Source organism: Crocodylus siamensis, chromosome 2 (assembly GCF_052110815.1).
Source record: "Crocodylus siamensis isolate JL-2025a chromosome 2, ASM5211081v1, whole genome shotgun sequence".
In the NCBI taxonomy this organism is placed as follows: Eukaryota; Metazoa; Chordata; order Crocodylia; family Crocodylidae; genus Crocodylus; species Crocodylus siamensis.
In genome coordinates, this window is record NC_143396.1 from 292458152 (window position 1) to 292473591 (window position 15440).

At 45.6% G+C, this 15440-nt stretch overlaps 1 protein-coding gene across 2 annotated transcripts in view; it reads right to left on the reverse strand.

Moving 5' to 3' along the window:
* The window catches only part of MDGA2 (MAM domain containing glycosylphosphatidylinositol anchor 2), a 695817-nt gene that overhangs the window by 158239 nt on the left and 522138 nt on the right, over positions 1–15440 (reverse strand). The gene's annotated exons all lie outside the window — the stretch shown is intronic.

Genomic DNA, 15440 nt, shown 5'->3' on the forward strand with positions numbered 1-15440 from the left:
CTCATACCTACCCCTCTTGTGTAAATTGGTTGCCTGGATGAATGAGGGAGAATGAGAGTGGTTGAGACATAATGGTAGTAGGCCTAAAAACAGCTCCTACTGAATGACCGGACCATCAGCTTAACGACCCTATCACCCCCTTGCATTGACTCTCCCTGAAACAACAGACCTACTCCCAGAACCAGAGACAAAACCCAACATTTGAAAGGTAAAGACCCTCCAAAAAACCAGCAACATGGAAACAAAGGAGAGAACAGAAACCAGCAACTCCACCATTGTACTACAGTGGACAATGAGGACACCTGGAATGGCACGTCTTCATCCAAGCAGGACTGGCCCTTACCAGAGGAGACAGGATTTCAGCCTACAAACCCTGCCCATAAACAGCGCTATACACCTTACAACAGGTCAGAACATCCACCCAGAAATCTGCTACTATAGGAGATTTGTGTAATAAATCTTCACAAAGCAAGAAACCCAGCATTATAAGGAACTCTTACTATTCATCAAAAGTACTTTTCCCATACTGCCATGATAAAAGATAGTCAATAATTAGAGTCATTTTACCTACCAAAAAAAGGAACACACCTATTGTGGCATCTTAATGGGTTTTTTTTTCCAGGTTAAAGGAATGCTATCAGTTTAAAAAGCGCATACTTTTCACAAAATTGCTTTACCTACTGCTGTTACAAGTAATACTTAAAAGTAGAAGAAGTGAAAGAGATGCGAGTGTGGGAAGGGCCTTTAAAAAAAAACAAAAACCTCTGCACTTAGTGCTTAACTTCATCATATCCCCCCTATAATCAAAGCTTAGTCAAGTCCCAAAATTGCTTGTGAACATTTTAACACATCAGGAGGAAAAAGAAATAATGGTTTTAAAAATAGGGAAAGGAAATTGTAAAATCATTTTAAATAATGGGGGAATGGTGGGGGGGAGGGATAGGTGTGGGTACTTGACACTTTTCTTAAATCCGTTGTTGAATACATTTCAAGTTGATGGTATCCTTTTTCTCTTATGATCAGACATCTGTGGAATGCTTTATATTCAGGAAGACATGAGAGAGTGGGCTGGGACCTGCCGGGGGTAGCAAAGAGGATGGAGCTGGACTGTTTTCAGTGGGGGCAGATGACAGAAGGAGCAATGGGCTCAAGCTGCAGCAAGGGAAATTGAGGTTGGATGTTAGGAAAAAACTCTCATAAGGAGGGCGGGGAAGCACTGGATCAGGCTCCCCAGAGAGGTGGTGCAGTCTCCATCCTAGGAGGTTTTGAAAGCCCAGATTGACAAAGCCTTGGCTGGGATGATGTAGTTGGGGCTTGGAGCAGGGGGCTGGACTAGATGTGAGGTCCCTCCCAATTCTAATTTTCCCAGGTTCTGAGTCAGCCTTGAAATCCACGCACAGAAGCATAATTTCAGTGTAATAGATTAGCCAGGATAATCAGAGATGTGGTCAGCAGCGATAGTCTGAAGTTGGTTGTCTGCTGACAAAATATCACGCCTCTCTCAACTGGTCAGTGTTAGCGGTGCCACCCTGCCCTTCCTGCTGCCTAGGACTATCAGGTGGGTTATAAACTGACAGTGAGGGTGATTGTGAAGTCATGCACAGACATCCAGTCATGTAAACCAGTTTCAAGACATCTGACACACCCAAGCACAAAGGGGTGTGTAAGGAATACATTCTTAATGGTCTATACACGCATTTGAGGAGTCTGAATGATAAATACAAGGAGATGGAAGCAATTGTGTATGCAACGAAAGACAATATAGCTAGCATCAATGACTGGCCCATTAAAATCAGTACTCAAAAGGACAGAATGGGAAGGGACATGCCACTTTACGTTACGTATGTGGCCTGTTACAGACAACACAGAGCCATAGCACTGAATTCCTGTGGACTACAGCACTACCCATTAAAACCAAAGATGGAGTGTCAGTGACCTCTGTTACAGGATACCTTGTCTTTTATTGGAGAAAACTACACGTCATCTGCCCTATGTAGGAAGAAAAATGGTTTCAGGGATGCTTTCAGCCTGTGGGACATTTGCTGGATATCTCCTGCGGTTAGTAACAAAACCTACTTGGAAGCTTTAAAAATAGTAGATAGTACTTTCTTACCGCATTAAGCCAGCCACTCAACACAGGGTAGCTCAATATCGGACCTCATTCTGGCAGACAGAGGAGCTATTCACTGACCTAAAAGACAGTGGTTGTCTAGACACCAATGATCATGATCCTAGTTACAATTAGCTTGTGCAAAAATGATGTGAGACCGAATACTAACATGTAGCGTTAGAACATGAAAAGGGCCGATTGTCATAAATTTAAAGCAATTGTTCGCATAGATCATGCGGATTACAAACTTAAAAGTAGATAGTGTTGATGAAAATGGAGACTTGTTCCAGGTCATCCTGATGGCTGACCAGAAAGCCAGCATTTCAGTGTTATGCTAGACCAAACCCATACCTGGCTACAAGGAAGCAGCTAAGATTAACTGTATATATAATGAATAAAAAATAGGGATACTAAACAACAAAGACTGAAAGTTACAAGTTAAAAAAATACAGATGACTGATAAGGGAAGTTACATGAATCTTTTGGACGCCCCTGCTCACCCCCCGAAAGGTCATACCCAGGCCTGCTGCCCCAGTTATGCCTCCCCACCTGTTGCTCCCTTAATAGGGCTGTCATCTCTTCCTTAGCTTATTAATGAAAATGTCATGGGAGACTGTAGCCTTGCTAAAGTCAACATAAGTCATATGCATCGAGCCTTTCACCTTATCATAACAGGAAATCAGGTCGGTGAGGCACAACTTGCTCTTGGTGAAGCCATGCTGGCTGTTCCTGATCACCTTGTCCTCCTCTAGGTGCTTCACGATGGATTACTTGAGGACCTACTCCATGATCTTCCCAGGTGTAGAGGTCAGGGTGGCTGGTCTACAGTTCCCCACATGCTCCTTCTTCCCTTTCTTAAAGATAAGCACTATATCTGACCTTCTTCAGTCTTCTGGGACCTCACTAGAGCTCAACACTGATAGAGCAAATGGAGGATTTGTTATTGCTCCAAAACTAAGGGGGGACTTCTGAAGGACATAATTCAGTCCAGATTCTGTGCATGTGTGTGCACATTAGGGATGCATGACCATAGTGGTTTCTCCTCGCCTTTGAATCTGCAGCCAAATCCTACTCTGCCAATTAAATGACACTTTAGGGACTTTCAGGTATCTAAGGCCCAAATCCTATTGTCTCCCCAAGCCATCTCTGCCTGCTGCTGGTCCCAAGCTAATACAGTCGGGCTCGAGCTCGGGCGAGCACCCAGTTCCACCTGTGGAAGTTCAGACCTCTCCCATCCTTTCAGTACTCAAACTTTATGCATCTCCACAGGTGAACCCTGTTGCATCCTGAAGGCACAGAGTTCACAACAGGGAGCCAACAGCTGTATCCAATAGCTATTTAATGCAAGTTGCCTCATCAATGCCGATGTAAATATGGAGTCATGTCCTAAGTAATAACATGGTTTTGGATTTACCCTTAGGAACAGGGGGCAGGAAATGATCTGCAGGAGTTTTATCAATGCATGAGAGAGGGGATGCTGGCACACAGTGTGTGAGGTGACCTAAAAACAAATGCATCACTAATAATGTGTATGGCTGCTTTGTCATCACTGGTAAGGTGAATAAATGTGGAGAGCTTTCAGTGGGGAAGAGTGGGATGATGCTCCAGGCAGTGGGGTGGGCCAGTCCGGGCCCATTCTTTACTTAGGGCCATAGGCGTGTGCCTTGTTTGCTTATGTGTTAATCTGGCCCTGTTCACATCTCCTCAAGAAGCTTTCAAAACCAAGTCTATTGCTAGCTGGACAAGCACCCCAGCCACTAAGGAAGTGGGGCAACATGGGTCCTTCTCATTCAGCCCCATAATGTCCCCCTTTGGGACAATACAGAAGCTCCATGTTGGCCTCATACACATACCAAACATACAGCTCTGATTAGAGACTGGATTTGTAATTCGGTATCACGTTCCTGGCTTTGAGCTCATCATCTGCAGGCATCTTGGAGGAAGGGATTTCCCTGATGCACACCTGTCCAGATGACTTTTTTCCCCCCGTTGTTTGGTTGTAGCTGGAGGCAGGGAACAGGCTGGCATGGATCAGGGCTCTGAGCACATCAGGAAAAATCTCTTTAGAGATGCTGAAGCTGGCACGGCTCACATGTTCAGGGTCAAAGTGATCACTGGACTTGAGATTAAGGAATTTCCCTCCAAGTCAGACGATCAGAGACATGTTTTTCTTTTTCTTTTTTTTTTTTGTGGGAAGCAGGGGCTTGTTGTTGTTGGGTTTTTTTATTTAATGTCCTCTGCAGCCTGATTGTGGATTGCTGCTAGAATGATCACCTGACTACGCTCCTTGCGGTGACTGCGAGGGTCTCAGACGTGGGCGGCACATTCTGCGCCGATCCCCATACCAGTCTGGTGTCTGCAGGTGTAACAGCGAGGTGAGCCTGGGGCTTTCTGTCACTCGAAGGGAGCAGGAGCCCAGGCACAGCCCTGCAGGGAAGGCAGAGCACAGCTGCATTTGGGTTGCCATGAGAACTAGATAATGAGATTAATTAGGAGGCACCTGCTGACAAGCCAGGAGGGTCATCTGACTGGAAGAGGGCAGGGACAGAGAGATATAAGGCAGTCCTAGAGATGGGTTGGGCAGTCTGGTTGTGGACGCTGAACGGGGAGTGCCTGTGGCTGAGGAGCGGATTGGGAGTGGGCTAGGCTTGGGGACAGCATGAGAAGAAGCTGAGGCCTAGCCATGCTTATAGACCCATGATTTGGGTTGGACTTGAATGGGCTTCCAAGGGAGGTGGTGCTCTCCCTTACCTTGGGGGTCTTTAAAAGGAGACTAGACAAGCACCTGGCTGGGCTCGTCTGACCCCAGCGCTCGTTCCTGATCCTTTGCAAACGATAACATCAAAGGTGTGGCAGGCCAGTAAAGGAGGTGAGGCCCCTAGAATTAGATCCAGGGCAGAAATTATGTGGCCACCAGAGGATGTCACAGCCACCCTTGGGACCTGGACCTGTCACAGTAGGACAGACCTGCTTGAGTCTATCTGAAGCTGTTGCACATCTGGGTGAAATTCAATGGTCTGTGCTATTCAGGAGGTCCAATAAGATGATCTAATGGTCCCCTGTGGACTTAAACTTTTTGAAATATTGCAACTTTCCCAAAATCAGATATTTGCACATTACAATGGGGGTGGGGGCTGGTAAGTTGTTCCACACACATGTCATCTCATCAGATTCTTTTTGGGTATTTCAGAGTTAACACAACTAACAAAATGCTATAAATAGGCTGATCCTTTCTCCTTTTAAGCCTTTCTAACTTCATTATCAACAGGCAAAAATGCCCTGCAGAGGCAACTACAGTACCTGAAGAGAATTTCTAGAAGTGGATGGATTAAGAGGAAACACGTGTGAGAGATAATGAGGGCCAGATTGTAATAAGTAGGGCCATAGGCATGCGCCTAGTTTGCCTATGTGTTAATCTGGCCCTGTTCACATCTCCTCAAGAAACTTTCAAAATCAAGTCTCATAGGATCACTGAGTTGGAAGGGACCTAGACAGATCATCGAGTTCGACCCCCCGCCATGGGCAGGAAGGAGCACTGGGGGTGGCAGGGGTCATAAGACCCCAGCCAGGTGCCTGTCCAGTCTCCTCTTGAAGATCTCCAGGGAAGGTGAGAGCACCACCTCTCTGGGGAGCCTGTTCCAGGCTCTGGCCACCCTTACCGTGAAGTAGTTCTTCCTCATATCCAACCTAAACCTCTCCTCCCTCAGCTTGTGGCCACTGTTCCTGGTGACTCCAAGGGGGCCCTGGTGAACAGACGTTCCCCGAGTCCCTGCTGGTCGCCCCTGATAAGGTTGTAGCAGCCACAAGATCCCCCCTCAGTCTCCTCTTGCGGAGATGGAAGAGATTCAGGTCCCTCAGCCTCTTCTCATAGGGCTGGCCGCGGAGGCCCTCAACCATACAAGTGGCCTCCTCTGGACCCTCTCCAGGTTCTCCACGTCCCTCTTGAAGCGTGGTGCGCAGAACTGGACACAGGACTCCAGCTGCGGCCTGACCAGCTCCGCATAGAGGGGGAGCCAGACCTCTCTGGACCTGTTAGTGATGCCCCTGTTGATGCAGGGCAGGGTACGGTCAGCTCCGTCTGTTGCTTCGTCGCATTGGCGATTCGTGTTCATCTTGGAGTCAATCCTGACTCCAAGATCCCTCTCTGCCCCTGTGCTGCAGAGAGGGGCAGCCCCGAACCTATAACCATAATGCTGGTTCCCTCTCCCCAGGTGCAGCACCCTGCACTTGTCCTTGTTGAACCGCATCCTGTTCAGATCCACCCACTTCTCCAGCCTGTCCAAGTCTGCCTGGATGCGGTCCCTGCCTGCCGGTGTATTCACTTTACCCCACAGCTTGGTGTCATCAGAGAACTTGAACAGGGTGCTCTCCACCCCCTCGTCCCGGTAGCTAATGAAGATTTTGGCCCTCATTATCTATCACCTGTGTTTCCTCTTAATCCATCCACTTCTACAAATTCTATTTCTAGCTGGACAAGCGCAGCAGGAGGTGCCCCAAGGGTGTGTCTACACATGCAATTAATTTGGAGCAATAAACTCCAGAGCAATTTGAGCTGCAGCAAACAGCTCCTGAGCACAGCATCTAAATGTGCACCCAGGATAACAAGATTTTAGCTGGAGTAGAGCTGTTTATACCAGGGCTGCTCAGCCTCGGGCTCTGGGAGGTAGTCATGGGCAGCAGAGTGGCTGGCTGAAGTATGAAAATGCGGAGCTATGTGGCTAGGTATTAGGCAGGAGTCTGGACCCAAGCTGGCTGGGCACAATTTACACCCATGGTTAGCATCTACCTGTGAGTTTGTTTAATCACAGTAAATTACCCCAGCCTAAGATAGTACTGTCCCTAATAGTACTATTTTACTGTGGTGTAAATTAGTTTACTGTGGCCTAATACTGTCATGTGTGTAGGCAGTGACACTTTATTCCGCAGCTAATTAGTCTACTCTGCACTAAAGCACATGCGGAGATGCGGTCTCTGAGTTGTACCCAGCTCTTCAAAGGCTCATGCAAAATAGTCCACCTGTATGTTGGTGGCACCAGTCCTAAAATGTGGCAGAAAAAAGAAAACAGGTACCCTAAAAACTCCTTAAAGCGACAAATATAACTCTACAGCAACTCCACATAATCCTCCAACAATGCAGACATTGTTTTTTCTTTCTGAAGCCACACACCACCAAGGACACTACAGTATATCTAGTTCTCCCTCTCATCCGGCTGCTGTAGGGACTATATGCTGGATGTGCTGAAATGAAATGGTGTCCCACGAATGGCAAAAATAAGAGACAATATTTTAAGACACACCAATTTCATATGTGTGTGTGAATATTTGGATTTATATATATCCATATATATATATATATATCCCTCTATATCTATTTATCTGGATAGATAGATATATAGATAGATAGATATCTTAAAATATTCACACACACACGAAGTTGGTGCATCTTAAACTTATTGGCCCCTAATTTTTGCCATTCATGAGACACCATTTCACTTCAGCACATTTCAGCTATAGTCCCCACAGCAGCCTATATATATATATTTTATATATATATATATATGAATACAGTTAATTAAAATGTATATATTAACACAGCATTGCTCCTTCTCCCCCACCTACCTGTCTCATACCTATTGTCTGCCATCGCCTCTGATCCTCACTGCCATGCATTTGCATTTTCACAGACCTTCATTTTGCATATTGGTTTCTGTTCTACCCCAGAGAGCACACAAAACACCAGCAGACTCTCCCTATGCCTGAAGAAGCGTGTTTGTGTCCAAAAGCTTGAAAAGAACATTTTTTTCCAACTCTTATATCACATCTACCCAAAGAACCTTGTCTCCTTACATACTCGCATACATAAACATCCATACATATATAAATAATTTGCCTTAAGTCAAGGGTTAGAAACTTTTTCCCATGATTGTCCAGAATGATCCGGCTCAGGTAGAAAATGGGCCAGCACTAGTAGTGACCACTGCCACTTGTCTATACAGACCAGCCACAGAGGGGCACAGGCAAAGCCCCTGGCTGCCAGATCTGACCGGTGGGCCATAGTTTGATGACTTCTGCCTTAGTGATTTATCTTCCCCTATTGGGCCTTTCAGCCCTCATATAACACTGTAGTCAGCATCCCCTTGTCTCCCCCTCAATTTCCTCTCTCTCTCCGAGCCAATCCGGTTTCATTCACACTTTTCCATCTTTTAGCCTTACACCCCTGAGCAAGTCCTCTCCAAGATGTTATACACTAGCACCATTGGTAACCATTGCCATTCTGAGCAGCAGATGTGTCATTCAAGCAGTGTTTAGCTGAATTATGTGCAAGACAAATGAGCTACGTCCCTGGTGATCCCTGCCGGCAGAACGTACCGTGCTGCCCCAGGAAGATAAATGCTGCGTGACTTCAGTTAGGGCTTGTGGGCCCCCGCGCACTCCTGAACCGAGCCAGCCCTACTGCTGTCAAACAAGCGTCTCACAAATCTAGGACTTGTCGCTTCATGGGATCATCGGAGAATTTCTAACAAAAATCACATGGAGTGACTGTTCAGCCTTTGTTACAAACAAAACATTTCAGGTTTCTCTTGCAAGGATCTAAATATATTCCACCCATTGACATACCACAATTAGCTATAAAAAAAAATATGACGGAGCTGTGTTTTGCTCGACTCATAATTCAATGAAAAACCTACAGTTCCAGCCTCATACGCTGTATTTTGAGGTGGTATCACAGGACTGAAAATCTTCTGGCTTTTTGTCAATAAAACTCCATCCTGCACTGTGAATATAGTGCCATATAGATAAAAGCCAGGGTGCAATGCAGTGAGTAGTCCTGGGAGCACCTTGGACCCCTAACTGTACTTGACCACCTCACCTGAGGACGATGGTAAAAAGTGCATGTCACATCAGGAAGGATAACAATCTATTTCCAGATCTTTTAGTACCCTGCTTTCTTTGAAAAGAGGCAAGAGGAGCACTGTGCCTGGTTTTGGGCTCCAGGCATCAAGAACGATGTGCACAGATTGGAAAGAGTCCAGCTGAGAGTGGTGAAAATGATAAGAGGCCTGGGAACTTGAGAGGAAAGGCTGAAAGACCTAGGGCTACTTAATTTGGAGAAGAGATGACTGAGGGGGGATCTGATAACAGTCTGCAAATAGCTGAAGGGTGGTTATGGAGAGGATGGAGACGGACCTTTCTTGCTGGCCCCAGTGGATGTGATTAGGAACTATGGACTCAAGTTGCAGCAGAGGAAATTCAGGGGGGAGATTAGGAGGAGCTTTCTGGTGAAGAAGGTGGTCAAGCATTGCAACAGGCTACCTAGATGATGAATCTCCATACCTGAAAACTACCAAAAGCAGACTGGACATATCCATGGCTGGGGTGGTTTAATCAGGGATGATCCTTGGTGAGGCCGCAGCTGGAGTACTGCATCCAGTTTTGGGCTCCACAATTCAAAAAGGATGTGGAGAAGCTTGAGAGGGTCCAGAGGAGAGCCACGCGCATGATCAGAGGTCAGGAAAACCGATCTTACGATGACAGGCTGAGAGCCACGGGACTCTTTAGCCTGGAAAAGCGTAGGCTCAGGGGTGATCTGATGGCCACCTATAAGTTTATCAGGGGTGACCACCAGGATCTGGGGGAACATTTGTTCACCAGAGCGCCCCAAGGGATGACGAGGTCGAACGGTCACAAACTCCTGCGAGACCGTTTCAGGCTGGACATAAGGAAGAATTTCTTTACTGTCCGAGCCCCCAAGGTCTGGAACAGTCTGCCAGCGGAGGTGGTTCAAGTACCTACATTGAACACCTTCAAGAGTAAATTGGATGCTTATCTTGCTGGGATCCTATGACCCCAGCTGACTTCCTGCCCTTTGGGCGGGGGGCTGGACTCGATGATCTCCCGAGGTCCCTTCCAGTTCTAATGTCTATGAAATCTATGAAATCCTGCCTTGGGCAGGGGGCTATGTTAGGTTACTTTTTCAAGCCCTACTTTCCTATGATCCTAAAGGCAGGCAAAGGATTTCCATTAAAGATTGAAGGGACACACCCAATGCCTAAAGTGAAACCCTAATCTGAAAAGTAACTGGGTAGATAATTTTCCCTTCTGATTTGCCGGCTCTGCTCCCCAAGCCGGTTCAGTCCTATCGCTTCAGTTAAATGGTGGCAGTAAGTTTTTGCTCCTGTTTACACCTGCCTAACATGCAGGACCAGCATATCAACAAGGAAGCAGCTCTTATTTTAATTCCTCCTTATACAGAACTTTGTACTGTATCTCAATCAGTTGTGCCTGTGCAAGTCTTTCAACAACAACAGAGTTATAGAAAACATACTCTGAAAATAAGTAGTAAAAACTGCACAGCTTTTAAGGATGCAGTACAAGAAGGACACAACTCAGTCTGACCCTGAGGGCATGTCTACATGAGATGTTTAACATCACATTAGTATAGTTTTCTGCAAAGTAAGCATGTACTACATGTGCACATGGTTACTTCACAGTAAACTTCTTTAATGCTGAGTAAATTTGCTACCTGCAAATGCAACTAGCGAATTTACTTGGCATCAGTAATGGCACCACAGCACTCATGTAGACGCCAGGAAAAATGGGGAAGTCGTGCAGCCTGGAGGTGGCTGGGGATTTGGGCAGTGCCCAGCCAGCTGAGGGCTGCACTTTGAGACTTCCCTATATGGTACGGGGCTGGCTGCGAACTGTCTCAGTCAGGGGCAGGCACCAGCCCCATGCCCCAGTTGGGTGATTGAGACAAGGGGCTTGGAAAGAGCTGCAGGTGGGGCAGCTAGCACCAAGTGATCACACAGCCAGGGCCAGGAGCTCCTTGCTGCCATAGCAGGGGGTCATTGATCAGGGCCAGGACAGCTGTCTCCTAGCCCAGTGCTCCCTGCCAGCCCCTGGGCTAGCAGCCAGGAGGAGCCTGGAGTTCCCCCTGGTGGTCACAGGGGCCTGTTGCAGGGCTTCAGGGACCTGGAAGCAAATCTGCTTCCTAATCCTCGCATGTGTAGACACCGACCCAAAAACTCTTACTGCACAGTAAATCTAGGCAGGAGTAAATGCATGTGTAGATGTGCCCAGAAACTGCATTTTTATACCTGCAAGACCAAGTAACATGATGCTGATGTTTCAGAAGACCCGGCTAAGAAATGTCCTTAGATTCTTCAACAAATCTCAGAATTCAACATTAAGTGAAAGCTCCTGTTCATCCCAAAAGGATGAAAGGCAAGAGCTCTGGGACTTTACAGAGGTTAGCCTCACACCAGAGTCAGAGACAACCTAAAATGGGAGAAAATCAGTTATATATTAGGGACGAATAACATAATCAATGAAAAATTCATACTGTTTAATGGAAAATAGGTCTTGTCAAATGAAGCTGAATTTGGACAGTGATGTAATTACAATTTTGTAGATGAAGGTGACTGTGTTGTCATAATATGCTCAGAACTCTGTAAGGCATCTGATTCAATATACTACATGCTTAAAAATATTAGGATTATACAAAATCAATACCACAAACTGGTTATGTTTTAGAAGTACTAAAGCATGGTGTAATAAACGCCTATACTGTGCCACATGCAGTGCACATGGTTAACTATAATGGGGGAGTGCGCCCCGGCAATGACCTAGCTGCTGATCACGTGTAGACCCAGATGATTGCCATGTTGCCATAGTGCTCCATATGGTGCTGTAGCACATTGCTACATTGCCGTAGGGTGATGTGGAGACACACCCTGTGTGTTTTATAGCAAGGTCACGTATCTAGAATGAAAAGGCCAAATATACAAGATAGTGGAATATATCCAGGAAAGCAATGATTGTAGAAAGGACCGGGGATCTTGCTGGAAATGTGCCAAGCATGAGCTCCCAGTGTGATGCCATTGTTCTGACTGCTAATGCAATTCGTGGATGTATGAAAGGGGAAACATCATATAGGAGTAAAGGGAAGCAAATATGTGCCATGTAAGCAGTAGGGCTGTGCGAAGCTTCGGTCACTGATTCGATTTGGTAGAAAATCGGCCTGGTTTGGTGGCCGAATCGCCGAATCTGAATCGAATCAGGAGACCCTTTAATCTTTCTGAATCAAATCAGAACCCTACGATTCAATTTGGAGAGATTCGGAAAGATTCGGAGATTCGGACATAGACACAGCTTTAAATGTTTTTTCTACATACCTCAAGGTAGCAGGCGGCTCATCAACATTAAAAAGGAATATACTGTGAAACTATAGCATATGGGATACTGAAGTGTGAATCTTACCTGGGTCTGATGCCATAACATTATGCATACAAAAAAACCAAACAACTCCCACCCCCAGAAAATACACAAAGAAGGCTGGCAAGTTATCCACTCACATATTATGCAATATGCCAGAATTAAGGCTGTCCACACAGTATGAATTTGCCCCCTTGTATGCATGTTCATTAGGATATAGCCTTTAATTTCTGGTCTATGCTGTTTTCCCCAGATAACTCCAGCTTCATATAGTGCACAAGAGGGTGTTCTGGGGTTGTTCTTGGGGAGGTAGGAGGCTGAGGTTGGGACTGATGGTCTGTGAGTCAGGAGCGATAGGCACTGGCAAGGCCAGGGGGCCTTGCAAGTAAGGAGCGAGGGGCACCAGCAATTTGCACTGTGCAAACTGCACAATGATGAATATCACTTGGGAGTTATGGAGGGCCACTTGCTGATATTACTGTTAATGTTTTCCTGTTGTTGTTGATTTCTGTCTTGAAAATTAAGATTGTTGAGCTGCTTTAACTTGTAGTGTGCAATAAGTATTTTGGGACTAAAATACTTGTGTGTTATCTACTTAAACTATTTACTGGGTTGGGATTGGCCATCGATGTTTACAAGTGGGTCCTGGTGCCAAAAAGTTTGAGAACCACTGGTCTAATGCACAGCTTAGCTGCCTGGGCCAGGTGCTGGTCTTGGTTGAGGAGATCTTGCACACAAAAACAAATGCCTCCAATTGAAATCAGAGAGAGCTGCATAAAATACACTGTGTCCTCAAATCAAGCAGCATGCTATTTATCTCCTCCCACACACACCCTTTCCATGTTCCACAACGGCACATACAATAACTCTTTTCTGCTGATTACACTCAAAATCTGGCACTCCAACACTTCTTTCAGATGCACAAGGGCTCACATAGAGTCAGCAATATTCATGACATTCCCTCCATTCAAGCATTAGTCAATTTTCTTTTAGTCTTGGCAGGATCTTAGGTACTCTATATACTGCCTGAAATGTGCTTTCCCTTGATCTGCTGTTATGCATGACGTCCCCTTTGGGACAAACCTCTTTAACATTACAATATGCGAACAGCATAATTGATCTTGGTTTTGCACCTGAGTTTGCTCCTCTATTTTTAAAGATGCTGTCAGATCAAATGTGGCTCAGATTGTGCAGCCTCGTTTAATTAATAAGCAGTTTCTGTGTTTAATATTTTCTGTGACTTGGTTCGATTTATGCTCAAATTTGGGTCAAAATGTTAAGTTTAATAAAATCCAGTGTTACAAGTTCTGTGAACTAAAAAAGTCTTTCCCAGCATAATATTTGTGATGACAATGTTAAAAGGTTTTGGGTTGTCTACACATCACCGTACAGTGATGTCAGTACTGCTCCGTGTTATAGTACTTGCTTAGGGGAAGTACTAAAACACGGCGCAATAGCTGCCTGTACTGCAGCACATGCGTGGCGCACAGTTAGATTCACCGGCTATGTTGCCTTAGTGGAGTGCTATAGCCAGGCAGCATGCCGCTATAGAGATGTAGCCAGTGATCACCTATAGACCCATGTGATGGCTGAGGGTAGTGCACCGTGCGGCGATGTAGTGCATTGTTGTGTCACCATAGGACGATGCGCAGACACACCCTTTAGTGCACAGTTCTTCCTCTGTAGTCTTTGCAGCTCAGGCATTGTGGTACCGTGTAGCATTGCATCACCATGTAAAAATCTGAACACGAACTTGACTAGAAAGGGACTTGTCTGCTTTTCATTGTTCAAGCTAAAAGAAACACACCTACTGCTGTCAGATTGCTATAGCGCTTAACACCCCCCCAACAATGGATTTGTGATGTAAGATGTGACCTAATTTCTTTGTATTCACCTACAAGTAAAAAACATGCAACTCATTTCTGCTGTTTCTTCAACCCATTTCCCAGTCTTGTTAACTTCATTAGCCTTGTTGAGATCCACAAACAGACTGTATCCTTTTGGCTAAAACCTGCCTCCTGACATGAGAGCAGGGTTTTGACCATCCGTGCCAAAAGCCGTATTTACCAACAACGAACACTGAGGCTTTATACTGAAAAAGTCCCGTAAGCATAGGAGTCGCATTAAAGGAGTTTATGTCCCTATTTTTAATAGTACTGCAAGATCTACATTTGTATAATAGCACAGACGCACAAAAATGAGCATGGCAAGCAAAAGAATGAGGGTTGGAGTAAATCATAAAACTATTTTACTACTAATTTCAGTGAGGTGCCTGGCTGTGGCATGGTGATAAATCACAGCAAACCACTAAGACTGCCCCAATCTCAGCAAAAAAAAAAAAAAATTGCCTTGCAATCGCTTTCTACAGCCTTGGATCCAAAGAATGATGAAGAGTAAATTGAACTGCATTTACTCATTTGAGGGAATGGACTGTTTCTTTTGTTTCTTTCTAAGTCACCACGTGGATTAAAACACGGGTGCCTGCGAACCCTGCAAGTTTTAGGTGTCTTCCAAAAATACTAGGTGTTAGGATCAATTGGATGGGGCAATAGATATCTGTTTAATAGGACCGTGGGTATTATCTACTGGTGAATTCATTGGAACCAACTCTTTTCACTTTGCTCGGGCATGCTGAGGTCTCTGAGGGTTGCAAGAAAAGATGCCAAGCAGCACCATGTAAAAACAAAATAAAAGCGCACCCTTATGCATGCTATATAGTTGGTCAACCCGTGGGTCACGACCCAACAGTAGGTCTCAGGAATATATGAAAGGGTCACAAACAATCATATGGCATAACTAAGATTCCTTGAAAAATGGCAGTTCACTGAGCCCAAAATGTTTCATTCAAAACACCACAGGCAACAAACCCCCGTCTATAGTCCTGGTCAACCTGGCCCAGGGCTGGCAATGCTGGAAGCGGTGGTGTGCCTGGCCCTCAAGCAGACGCACCTGGCTGGGACTCGGAGTTGGTCAGTGAAGTCGACACTCTTGCTGCTCTTATCAGTGAAACTGGAAAGAGCATCAAATTCACCCAAGAGCTGCAGGGTCCAGGTGGCTTCTAGTTTCCTAGAAATGTCAGTTTTAATCTGATTTGGACTGAACTAAAATTGCAAGG